Source organism: Chelonoidis abingdonii, chromosome 1, assembly GCF_003597395.2.
Source record: "Chelonoidis abingdonii isolate Lonesome George chromosome 1, CheloAbing_2.0, whole genome shotgun sequence".
In the NCBI taxonomy this organism is placed as follows: domain Eukaryota; kingdom Metazoa; phylum Chordata; order Testudines; family Testudinidae; genus Chelonoidis; species Chelonoidis abingdonii.
Window position 1 is genome coordinate 599,391 of NC_133769.1, and position 9,925 is coordinate 609,315.

Genomic DNA, 9,925 nt, shown 5'->3' on the forward strand with positions numbered 1-9,925 from the left:
CAGCAAGATCCCTAAAGCCGTTCCTCCAAGACAACTGAACTCACAACCTTAGGTCTTAGCAGGCCAATGCTCCAAACCAGCAGAGTGCCCCCTAAATGTCTCACCTCGCTGGAAGGGACCTTCGGTCACTAGTCTGAGCCACACTTTGCACTCAAGGCAGGACTAAGTACCATGCTAGGTAGACTGTAGTCAACCCCCTCTGAGCCCCTGTGACGATGCGGTTCTGGCGGAACCCAACTGAGAGTGCCAATTCAGGACAAACTACAGTTACAGCCCCAGTCTGGGGTTTTCCACCTCTAAGGCAAATCAAACCAGCCAGACAAAAATGACTTCGTTTCACCCACTGGCTAACCACAAGTCACACAAGCAATTTTCCTTAGACACTCAGTCTCCCAGGATCACCACCAGTGCCACTGTCCTGGGGATGAATGGTTATGAAAACCAACACCCCAGTAAATGAAAACAGTTCTTTCGATCCAAAGAATCAAACCCAGACCCAGGTCAATATACACATTCAGATCTTACCCCACAAATCACGCTGTTGCCAATCCTTTAGAATCTAAAATCCAAAGGTTTATTCATAAAAGGGAAAAGTAGAGATGAGAGCTAGAACTGGTTAAATGGAATCAATTACATCCAGTAATGGCAAAGTTCTTGGTTCAGGCTTGTAGCAGTGATGGAATGAAAACTGCAGGTTCAAATCAAGTCTCTGGAACATCCCCGCTGGGATGGGTCATCAGTCCTTTTGTTCAGAGCTTCAGTTGTAGCAAAGTCCCTCCAGAGGTAAGAAGCAGGATTGAAGACAAGATGGAGATGAGGCTGTGACGGTGCTGCCCATGGGAGCCAGCTGTGGTCACTCAATCAGGGGTGAACTGCAAACAAAACGCAGGCAAACCCCAGAAGCTGGTGGTTATTACCAGTACTTAGATTCACCAACCAGCACATAACAACTTCTCTAGCACCTCATTAGTTACTTAGAAGTCCAAAAACCGACACAGTTCCCTTAAAAGTGCCCAGCCTCAGGCCTCCGTCCAGACACACCTGTCAGATATGATGATGATTCCTGAAAATCTTATCTCATCATATAAAAGAAAAGGTTCTTCCAACCCCAAAGGATCAGCCACATACCCAGGTCCAATTATAACTTAGATCTTACCCAAAATACACGCTTAGAGCCAATTCTTATTAACTAAGCTAAAAATTCATTAAAAAAGAAAAGAGAGAGAGTGTTGGTTAAAAGATCAATATACAGACAGACTTGAATTCAATTCCTGAGGTTCAGATACATAGTAGAAGTGAGCTTGTAGTTGCCAAAAGTCCTTTCAGAAATAGTCCATAGGTTATAGTCCAATGTCCATATTCAGGGTGGCTCCAGTCAGTGACTGGGATCTCAATCCTTGTGGCTTAAGGTTTCCCCCTCTTGAAACCCAAAGCAGATCTGAGATGAAGTAGGATCAATGTCCCAGGCTTTTTATACATTTCCAGCAGCCTTTTGGCCTGAGAAAACAATAGGCTTAACTCCTCCCAAACATCCTGGCAATTAGCACAGGATAATTTATCCATTAAACAGTTCAGATACAGGTTACCACAACCTTCAAAGAGACACAGAGACAATAATACTATTTCACTCAAGTATTATCATTTAAATGTTAATATTCCTTTTTTGATCTTTGAATTAAAGCTATAGCAATAGACAAGACTTGTTTGCTGGCATCCCAAGACCTGAGCAAACGTCTCCCCTTCTAGATCTCTAACAATGCAGACTTGCATTTCAAAGCTCTGTTCATTGACATATCTTGCCTAACCAGTCCTTAAGGTTCACCCTGGGTCAGGTCAGTCTGTGAGTGATTAACTCTTTCTGGCCCTGTCACCTTTCAATGAAATATTTTATTATACTTCATAACGTCACAGAGGCATCAGCCTTTATATGTCTTTTCCAGGTGTAAGAACCTCTTTGTTCTTACTGTGGAAAATTACAGCAAAATGGAGTCTGGAGTCACATGTAAGCAAGTCCCTGCCTAACTTGCTGAGTTTACAAGGCGAATCCGACCTTCTCTCAATGGGTCAATTGTGCAGAGCTGAATAGGTACCCTTAATGGGCCATCGAGCAGGCTAAGCAGAGCTAACATGGTTTGGAATAAACTTGTCTGGGAGGTTTCCCAGTAGAAGCACAGCATAAGTTTGATAATAAGACAGGATAGAGCCAATATTCATAACTTCAACTATAAAATGATACAGACAAACAGACAGCATAATCATAACCAGCAACGCCATAAACCTGGTCTTAGACACCGTATATGACCCCCTTTACAACAAGACGGTGCGCTACTGAACGTTGGTTGCAAACCATGCTTCTATATGGTCCCAGATATATCAATACGTCACAGGCACACATAACCGAAGGCGGCACACAGATGCTGATTTTCAAGTAACAATGCCCCAGTAAACTGGCCACTGGTAATGGCCGGTGCTCTGAATCATTTTTAATTTTAACTTTTAAATGAAGCTTCTATTTGGTTTTGGTGAGTAGTGAGGACCTCATAGAAGAAATGGTTGTAGGGGACAACCTTGGTTCGAGTGATCATGAGCTAATTCAGTTCAAACTAGATGGAAGGATAAACAAAAATAGATCTGGGACTAGGGTTTTTGACTTTTCAAAGGGCTAACTTTAAAGAGATTAAGGAAATTAGTTAGGGAAGTGGATTGGACTGAAGAACTTGTGGATCTAAATGCGGAGGAGGCCTGGAATTACTTTAAGTCAAAGCTGCAGAAACTATCAGAAGCCTGCATCCCAAGAAAGGGGGAAAAAACCATAGGCAGGAGTTGTAGACCAAGCTGGATGAGCAAGCATCTCAGAGAGGTGATTAAGAAAAAGCAGAAAGCCTACAAGGAGTGGAAGATTAGCAAGGAAAGCTACCTTAGTGAGGTCAGAACATGTAGGGATAAAGTGAGAAAGGCTAAAAGCCATGTAGAGTTGGACCTTGCAAAGGGAATTAAAACCAATAGTAAAAGGTTCTATAGCCATATAAATAAGAAGAAAACAAAGAAAGAAGAAGTGGGACCGCTAAACACTGAGGATGGAATGGAGGTTAAGGATAATCTAGGCATGGCCCAATATCTAAATAAATACTTTGCCTCAGTCTTTAATAAGGCTAATGAGGAGCTTAGGGATAATGGTAGGATGACAAATGGAATGAGGATATGGAGGTAGATATTACCACATCTGAGGTAGAAGCCAAACTTGAACAGCTTAATGGGACAAAATCGGAGGGCCCAGATAATCTTCATCCAAGAATATTAAAGGAACTGGCACATGAAATTGCAGCCCATTAGCAAGAATTTTTAATGAATCAGTAAACTCAGGGGTTGTACCGTACGACTGGAGAATTGCTAACATAGTTCCTATTTTTAAGAAAGGGAAAAAAAGTGATCCGAGAGTAACTATAGGCCTGTTAGTTTGACATCTGTAGTATGTAAGGTCTTGGAAAAAATTTTGAAGGAGAAAGTAGTTAAGGACATTGAGGTCAATGGTAATTGGGACAAATTACAACATGGTTTTACAAAAGGTAGATCGTGCCAAACCAACCTGATCTCCTTCTTTGAGAAGGTAACAGATTTTTTTAGACAAAGGAAATGCAGTAGATCTAATTTACCTCGATTTCAGTAAGGCATTTGACACGGTTCCACATGGGGAATTATTAGTTAAATTGGAAAAGATGGGGATCAATATGAAAATTGAAAGGTGGATAAGGAACTGGTTAAAGGGGAGACTACAACGGGTCGTACTGAAGGGTGAACTGTCAGGCTGGAAGGAGGTTACTAGTGGAGTTCCTCAGGGATCAGTTTTGGGACCAATCTTATTTAACCTTTTTATTACTGACCTTGGCACAAATGGGAATGTGCTAATAAAGTTTGCGGATGACACAAAGCTGGGGAGGTATTGCTAACACAGAGAAGGACCGGATATCATCATACAGGAAGATCTGGATGACCTTGTAAACTGGAGTAATAGTAATAGGATGAAATTTAATAGTGAAAAGTGCAAGGTCATGCATTTAGGGATTAATAACAAGAATTTTTAGTTATAAATTGGGGGACACATCAGTTGGAAGTAACAGAGGAGGAGAAGGACCTTGGAGTATTGGTTGATCACAGGATGACTATGAGCCGCCAATGTGATATGGCCGTTAAAAAAGCTAATGCAGTTTTAGGATGCATCAGGCGAGGTATTTCCAGCAAAGATAAGGAGGTGTTAGTACCGTTATATAAGGCACTGGTGAGACCTCATCTGGAATACTGTGTGCAGTTCTGGTCTGGTCTCCCATGTTTAAGAAGGATGAATTCAAACTGGAACAGGTTCAGAGACGGGCTAAGGATGATCCGAGGAATGGAAAACCTGTCTTATGAAAGGAGACTCAAAGAGCTTGGCTTGTTTAGCCTAACCAAAAGAAGGTTGAGGGGGGATATGCTTGCTCTTTATAAATATATCAGAGGGATTAATATTAGGGAGGGAGAGGAATTATTTAAGCTTAGTACCAATGTGGACACAAGAACAAATGGGATATAAACTGGACACTAGGAAGTTTAGACTTGAAATTAGACGAAGGTTTCTAACCATTAGAGGAGTGAAGTTCTGGAACAGCCTTCCAAGGGGAGTAGTGGGGGCAAAAGACATATCTGGCTTTAAGACTAAGCTTGATAAGTTTATGGAGGGATGGTATGATGGGATAGCTAATTTTGGCAATTTTTGGCAATTGATCTTTGATTATCAGCAGGTAAGTATGCCCAGTGGTCTGTGATGGGATGTTAGATGGGATGGGATCTGAGTTACTGCAGAGAATTCTTTCCTGGTGCTGGCTGGTGAGTCTTGCCCACATGCTCAGGGTTTAGCTGATCGCCATATTTGGGGTCGGGAAGGAATTTTCCTCCGGGGCAGATTGGCAGAGGCCCTGGAGGTTTTTCGCCTTCCTCTGCAGCGTGGGGCATGGGTCACTTGCTGGTGGATTCTCTGCAGCTTGAGGTCTTCAAACCACAATTTGAAGACTTCAATAACTCAGACATAGGTTAGGGGTTTGTTATAGAAGTGGATGGGTAGGATTCTGTGGTGCTCTTAAAAATCTCCAAGTGACAGGGATGTCCACGCAAACCTCCCTAGGCAATTTATTCCATGTTTAACCACCCTGACAGTGACACCTCGTGTAACAAAAGCGAAGTTTTTCCTAATGTCCAACCTAAACCTTCCCTTACTGCAATATTTAAGTTCATTGCTTCCTGTCCTGTCCTCAGAGGTTAAAGAGAACAATTTTTCTTCCTCCTTCTTGTAACAGCCTTTTATATGCTTTGAAAGACTGTTGTGTCCCGTCTGAGTTTTCTCTTCTCCAGACTTAACAAACCCTTTCCCCTAGCTCATGTTTTCTAGGCCATTAATCATTTTTGTTGCTTTTTCTCTGGACTCTCTCCAATTTGTCCACATCCTTCCTGAAATGTGGTGCCCAGAACTGGACACAAACTCCAGCTGAGGCCTATTCCGCGCACAGGAGTAGAGCTGAAGAATGACTTCTCGTGTCTTGCTTACAACACTCCGCGAATACATCATCAGAATTATATTTTCTTTTTTGTAACAGTGTTTTACATACACTGTTGACTCATATTTCATTTGTGATCCACTATGACCCCCCAGATCCCTTTCCACAGTGCTCCTACCTAAGCAGTCATTTCCTGGTTTGTATGTGTGCAACTGATTGTTCCTTCCTAAGTGGAGTCCTTTGCATTTGCCCTTATTGAATTTCATCCTATCTACTTCAGACCATTTCTCCAGTTTGCCCAGATCATTTTTAATTTTAATTCTATCCTCCAAAGCAGCTGCAACCCCTCCCAGCTTGGTGTTGTCTGTACTCTCAATGCCATTATCTAAATCATTGATGAAGATATTGAACAGAACTGGACCCAGTACAGATCCCTGCAGGACCCCACTTGATATGTCCTTCCAGGTTCACTATGAACCACTGATAACTACTCTCTGGGAACAGTTTTCCAACAAGTTCTGCACCCACCTTATAGGAGCTCCATATAGGTTGTATTTCCCTAGTTTATTCATGAGAAGGTCATGCAAGCGAGTATCAAAAGCCTTTCTAAAGTCAAGATATCTACCACTTCCCCCCCATCTACAATGCTTGTTACCCTGTCAAAGAAAGTTATCAGGTTCATTTGACACAATTTTTTCCTGGCAATACCATGTTGTTACTTATCACCTTATTATCTTCTAGGTGTTTGTAAATTCATTGCTTAATTCTTTGCTCCATTATCTTTCTGGGTACTGATGTTAAGATGGCCTCTGCGGTGTGTACAGGAGTGATTACGGTTACACTTTTCTCTGAGCAAAGCTTGTATTCCACCAGGTCTTCCAGAGAAGTTTGCAGCTTCATCAGATGCACAAGCAGCCAGCTGTTTGGGATCCAATTGACAAGCATTTAACTCTTCTAAGATGTGGGTTGTCACACATGCAGCTGATGTGTCTTCTATAAGAAATGCATCTACTGGTCTATCACTGACATCAAGATAATGTATGCAATGACTTAATACTTGACGCCCATTTGCACGGGTGCATTCATCAGCCATGTATGCAAATTTTTTTGAATGTGGTGAGAGAGTTCTTCACTTTTTCAACTGCTGAGTTGTTTGCTGTTTTTCTAACCAGTCAGTTGGGTTACCTGCAGAAAGACAGTGAGGATTTGTTGGTCTTGTTCAGAACTAGTGCCAACTTCAGGGTTAACAAGTGACAATGCACTTAACGTTGGCCTCCAGCTTGTAGTATGCGGTATCTCTTGCTTAAATAGAAAGTCTGACGTGACAGCCATGTTTGTGCACATAAACTGTGTTGTGTCTCCAGCATTCTTAACAGTCTCATTAAGTACTTCTAAAATGGGCCTTGACAGTGACTGGCTTATAGGGCATTCTGCATGTCGATGCTGTCCAGAGGCCTGGTGTTCTGCAGCCTTTTCATATAGTTTGCCCCCATTGGCTTTGCTGACTGGTCTGGCAAACCAGGCTTCTCCACTTTTACCAGCGCTAAGCTTTCCTTCTTCCTAAGCCTTTTGGCCAGAGGTGCACCAGTAGCCACCTTTTGTAATGTCCAAAAATGGGAAAAGTTTGACCGACAAACACTGGGAACTGCCTTTAGGTTGCGGGGGCCCTGTTTCGTCAGTGGGTAGCTGTATTTGTGCTTTGGGCAGTTTGGGTGTAAATACACCACTTGAACCTTGAGATGACAGGTTGGTATATTCTTGGTTCTTGGTATGTTCTTCACCTTGGTTAGAGGGGTGAGGGTGGAGTTCAAGGGGAGTGTAGGGTGTTATCCTAGTGAACCAATTAACCAACAGGGTGAGGCTGCTTGCTCACCGATGCTTACACGATCCCCAGCGCAGGAGCTGAGCCAGGCTGGGAAGAGGCATCGGGATGGGTGTCTCCTGTGGCACAGGGCAGGGGTCACAGGCTGGTCAGGCCTAGGGGAGCAAAGAGACTGCTGGTCTGAACACAAGGAACAGCGTGTCCGAGCCAGCTTCTGGGGGACCGGGGCTGGGACTGAGGAGCCTCTCTCCTTCCCCTCACGACACCGCCCTGGCCCGGTCCACCCAGCCTCCTCCTGCTGAGGCTGTGTGTGATAACCCTCCTCAGGGCTTGACTGGGACACCATCAGCACCCCAGCCTGACTGAGCTGAGGGTGGAACTCCATTAGCTGGCAGCAGTATGAGCTCTTATCCTCCCGTGGCCTGGCTGCTAGGGAGGGTGCGTGCACCACTGCGGAGGGTCCACTGGTCCCATGGCTTCGGTGGACCTGCCGCAGGCACGCCTGCGGGAGGTCCACCGAAGCTGCAGGACCAGCGGACCCTCCGCAGGCAAACCGCCAGAGGCAGCCTGCCTGCCACCCTCGTGGCACCAGCAGAACACACCCCGCGGCTTGCCGCCCCAAGCACGCGCTTGGCATGCTGGGGCCTGGAGCTGCCCCTGGGAGCAGCAGGAGGTGCTGGAGCTAGCAGCATGAGCCTGAGCAGCTCCTGCCCCTGTGCCCCTTCTCCCACGTCCTGCAGGGAGTGTCCTGCCTTGAGGGGTGAATGCCACTGCCTGGTGGCGGCGCCCCCCACAGCATGGCAGTGAGGTCCTAGGGCAGGGTATGGCGGGGAGCAGATTCCTGGGCTGCTGGGGACCCAGCAGGCCTGGCCAAGCAGCTGGCAGGGACGTGCAGTGTGTCAGCAGCAGCCAGGCTGGGGGCCACAGGCCTGCCCTCCCCCTCCGCCCCCGCACATGGCTTGCTAATCACAGCTCCGCTCAGCCAGCACCTCGGCTTCAGCCACCTCGCAAAGCACAGGATGATCCTAATTAGAAAGCGCCCAGGGAGCGGGGCCAATTGGATCATTCAATTGGCTGAATGGTCTCACGCCTCGATTTACAGTGGAGAGACGTTGTCTGGTGGGCACGGGAAGGATCCTGCAGCTGCTTCCAGGAGGGCAGGATCCTGTGGGGGCAAGTTCCCATTGACAGGCTCGTGGGGGACACGTTCCCACAGGCTGTTCCAGGGGGTAGGTTCTGGGGGCGGAGAAGGTTCCCATGGGCAGGTTCTGGGGGTAGTTTCCCATGGGTGTTTCCAGGGGGCAGGTTCCCATGGGCGTTTCTAGGGGGGCAGGTTCCCAGGGGGGCAGTTCCCATAGGCGTTCCATTGCCTCTGCTCTGGCAGGGGAGGGAAGGATTGTTCCTTTGTTCTCTGCAGAGCAGGCACAGTGACGGAAGCTGCGACACCCACTTGTGACGGGGAGGGGGGGGGGAAGGTGACCTGCATGCTAGCTGGTCTAATCCCAGTGCATTATGGGATGAATAAATTATGGACACAGCTGACAGCACAACCACACCTGCATTGTGCATTGTCTGCCACGGCCAGCCCTGCCCTCCGTGCTGAGCTGCCCCAGCGCACCCCAGTGCCAGACACGATGCAGTGGCTGTTGAAGCTGGAGAGCCCATGGCTAGGAGAGACCCGTGCCAGTGCCTGAAGCGCCCACCTGGGAGGCAGGGAATTGGCTGCATTCATACAAACATAAGAATGACCAGACTGGGTCAGACCAAAGGTCCATCTAGCCCAGTATCCTGTCCTGCCCTCTGACAGTGGCTAATGCCAGGTGCCCCAGAGGGAATGAACAGAACAGGAATCATCAATATCCATCCCCGTTGCTCGTTCCCAGTTATGCAACCTGGACACCATCCTTCCATCCTGGCTAATAGCCTATGATGACCTGTCCTCCAGAATTATCTAGTTCCTTTTTGAACCCTGTTATAGTCTTGGCCTCTCACACCATCCATCCGGCAAAGAGTCCACAGGTTACCTAGTGTGAAAAAATACTTCCTTTGTTGTTTTAAACCTCTGCGCTGTATTTCAATGGTGGCTCCTGGCTCTTGGTATATGAAAGGAGTATTAATATAACTTCCTTTACACTTTCTCCACACCAGTCATCTTTATTTAGACCTCAATCATATCATCCTGCCAAGCTGAAAGTCCCAGTCTTATTAATCTCTCCTCATACGAAAGCCGTTCCAGACCCCTAATCATTTTTGTGCCTTTTCTGAACCTTCCAATTCCAATACATCTTTCTGGATGAGCATGGGGCGACCACATCTGCGGGCGCAGTATTCAAGGTGTGGGCCACACCACGGAATTATATATAGCAGCAATGTGTATTCTGTCTTATTTCTATCCCTTTCTTAATTGATTCCCAACATTCTGTTCGCTGTTCTGGCTGCCGCTGCACATTGAGTGTGTGATGATTACGAGAACTCTCCAACAATGCATACCTAGATACTTCCATTGTAGTCCGGACATAACACATAGCCACTGAATTAGGACCCTATTTGGTATATGCATAGTTGGGATTATGTGTTT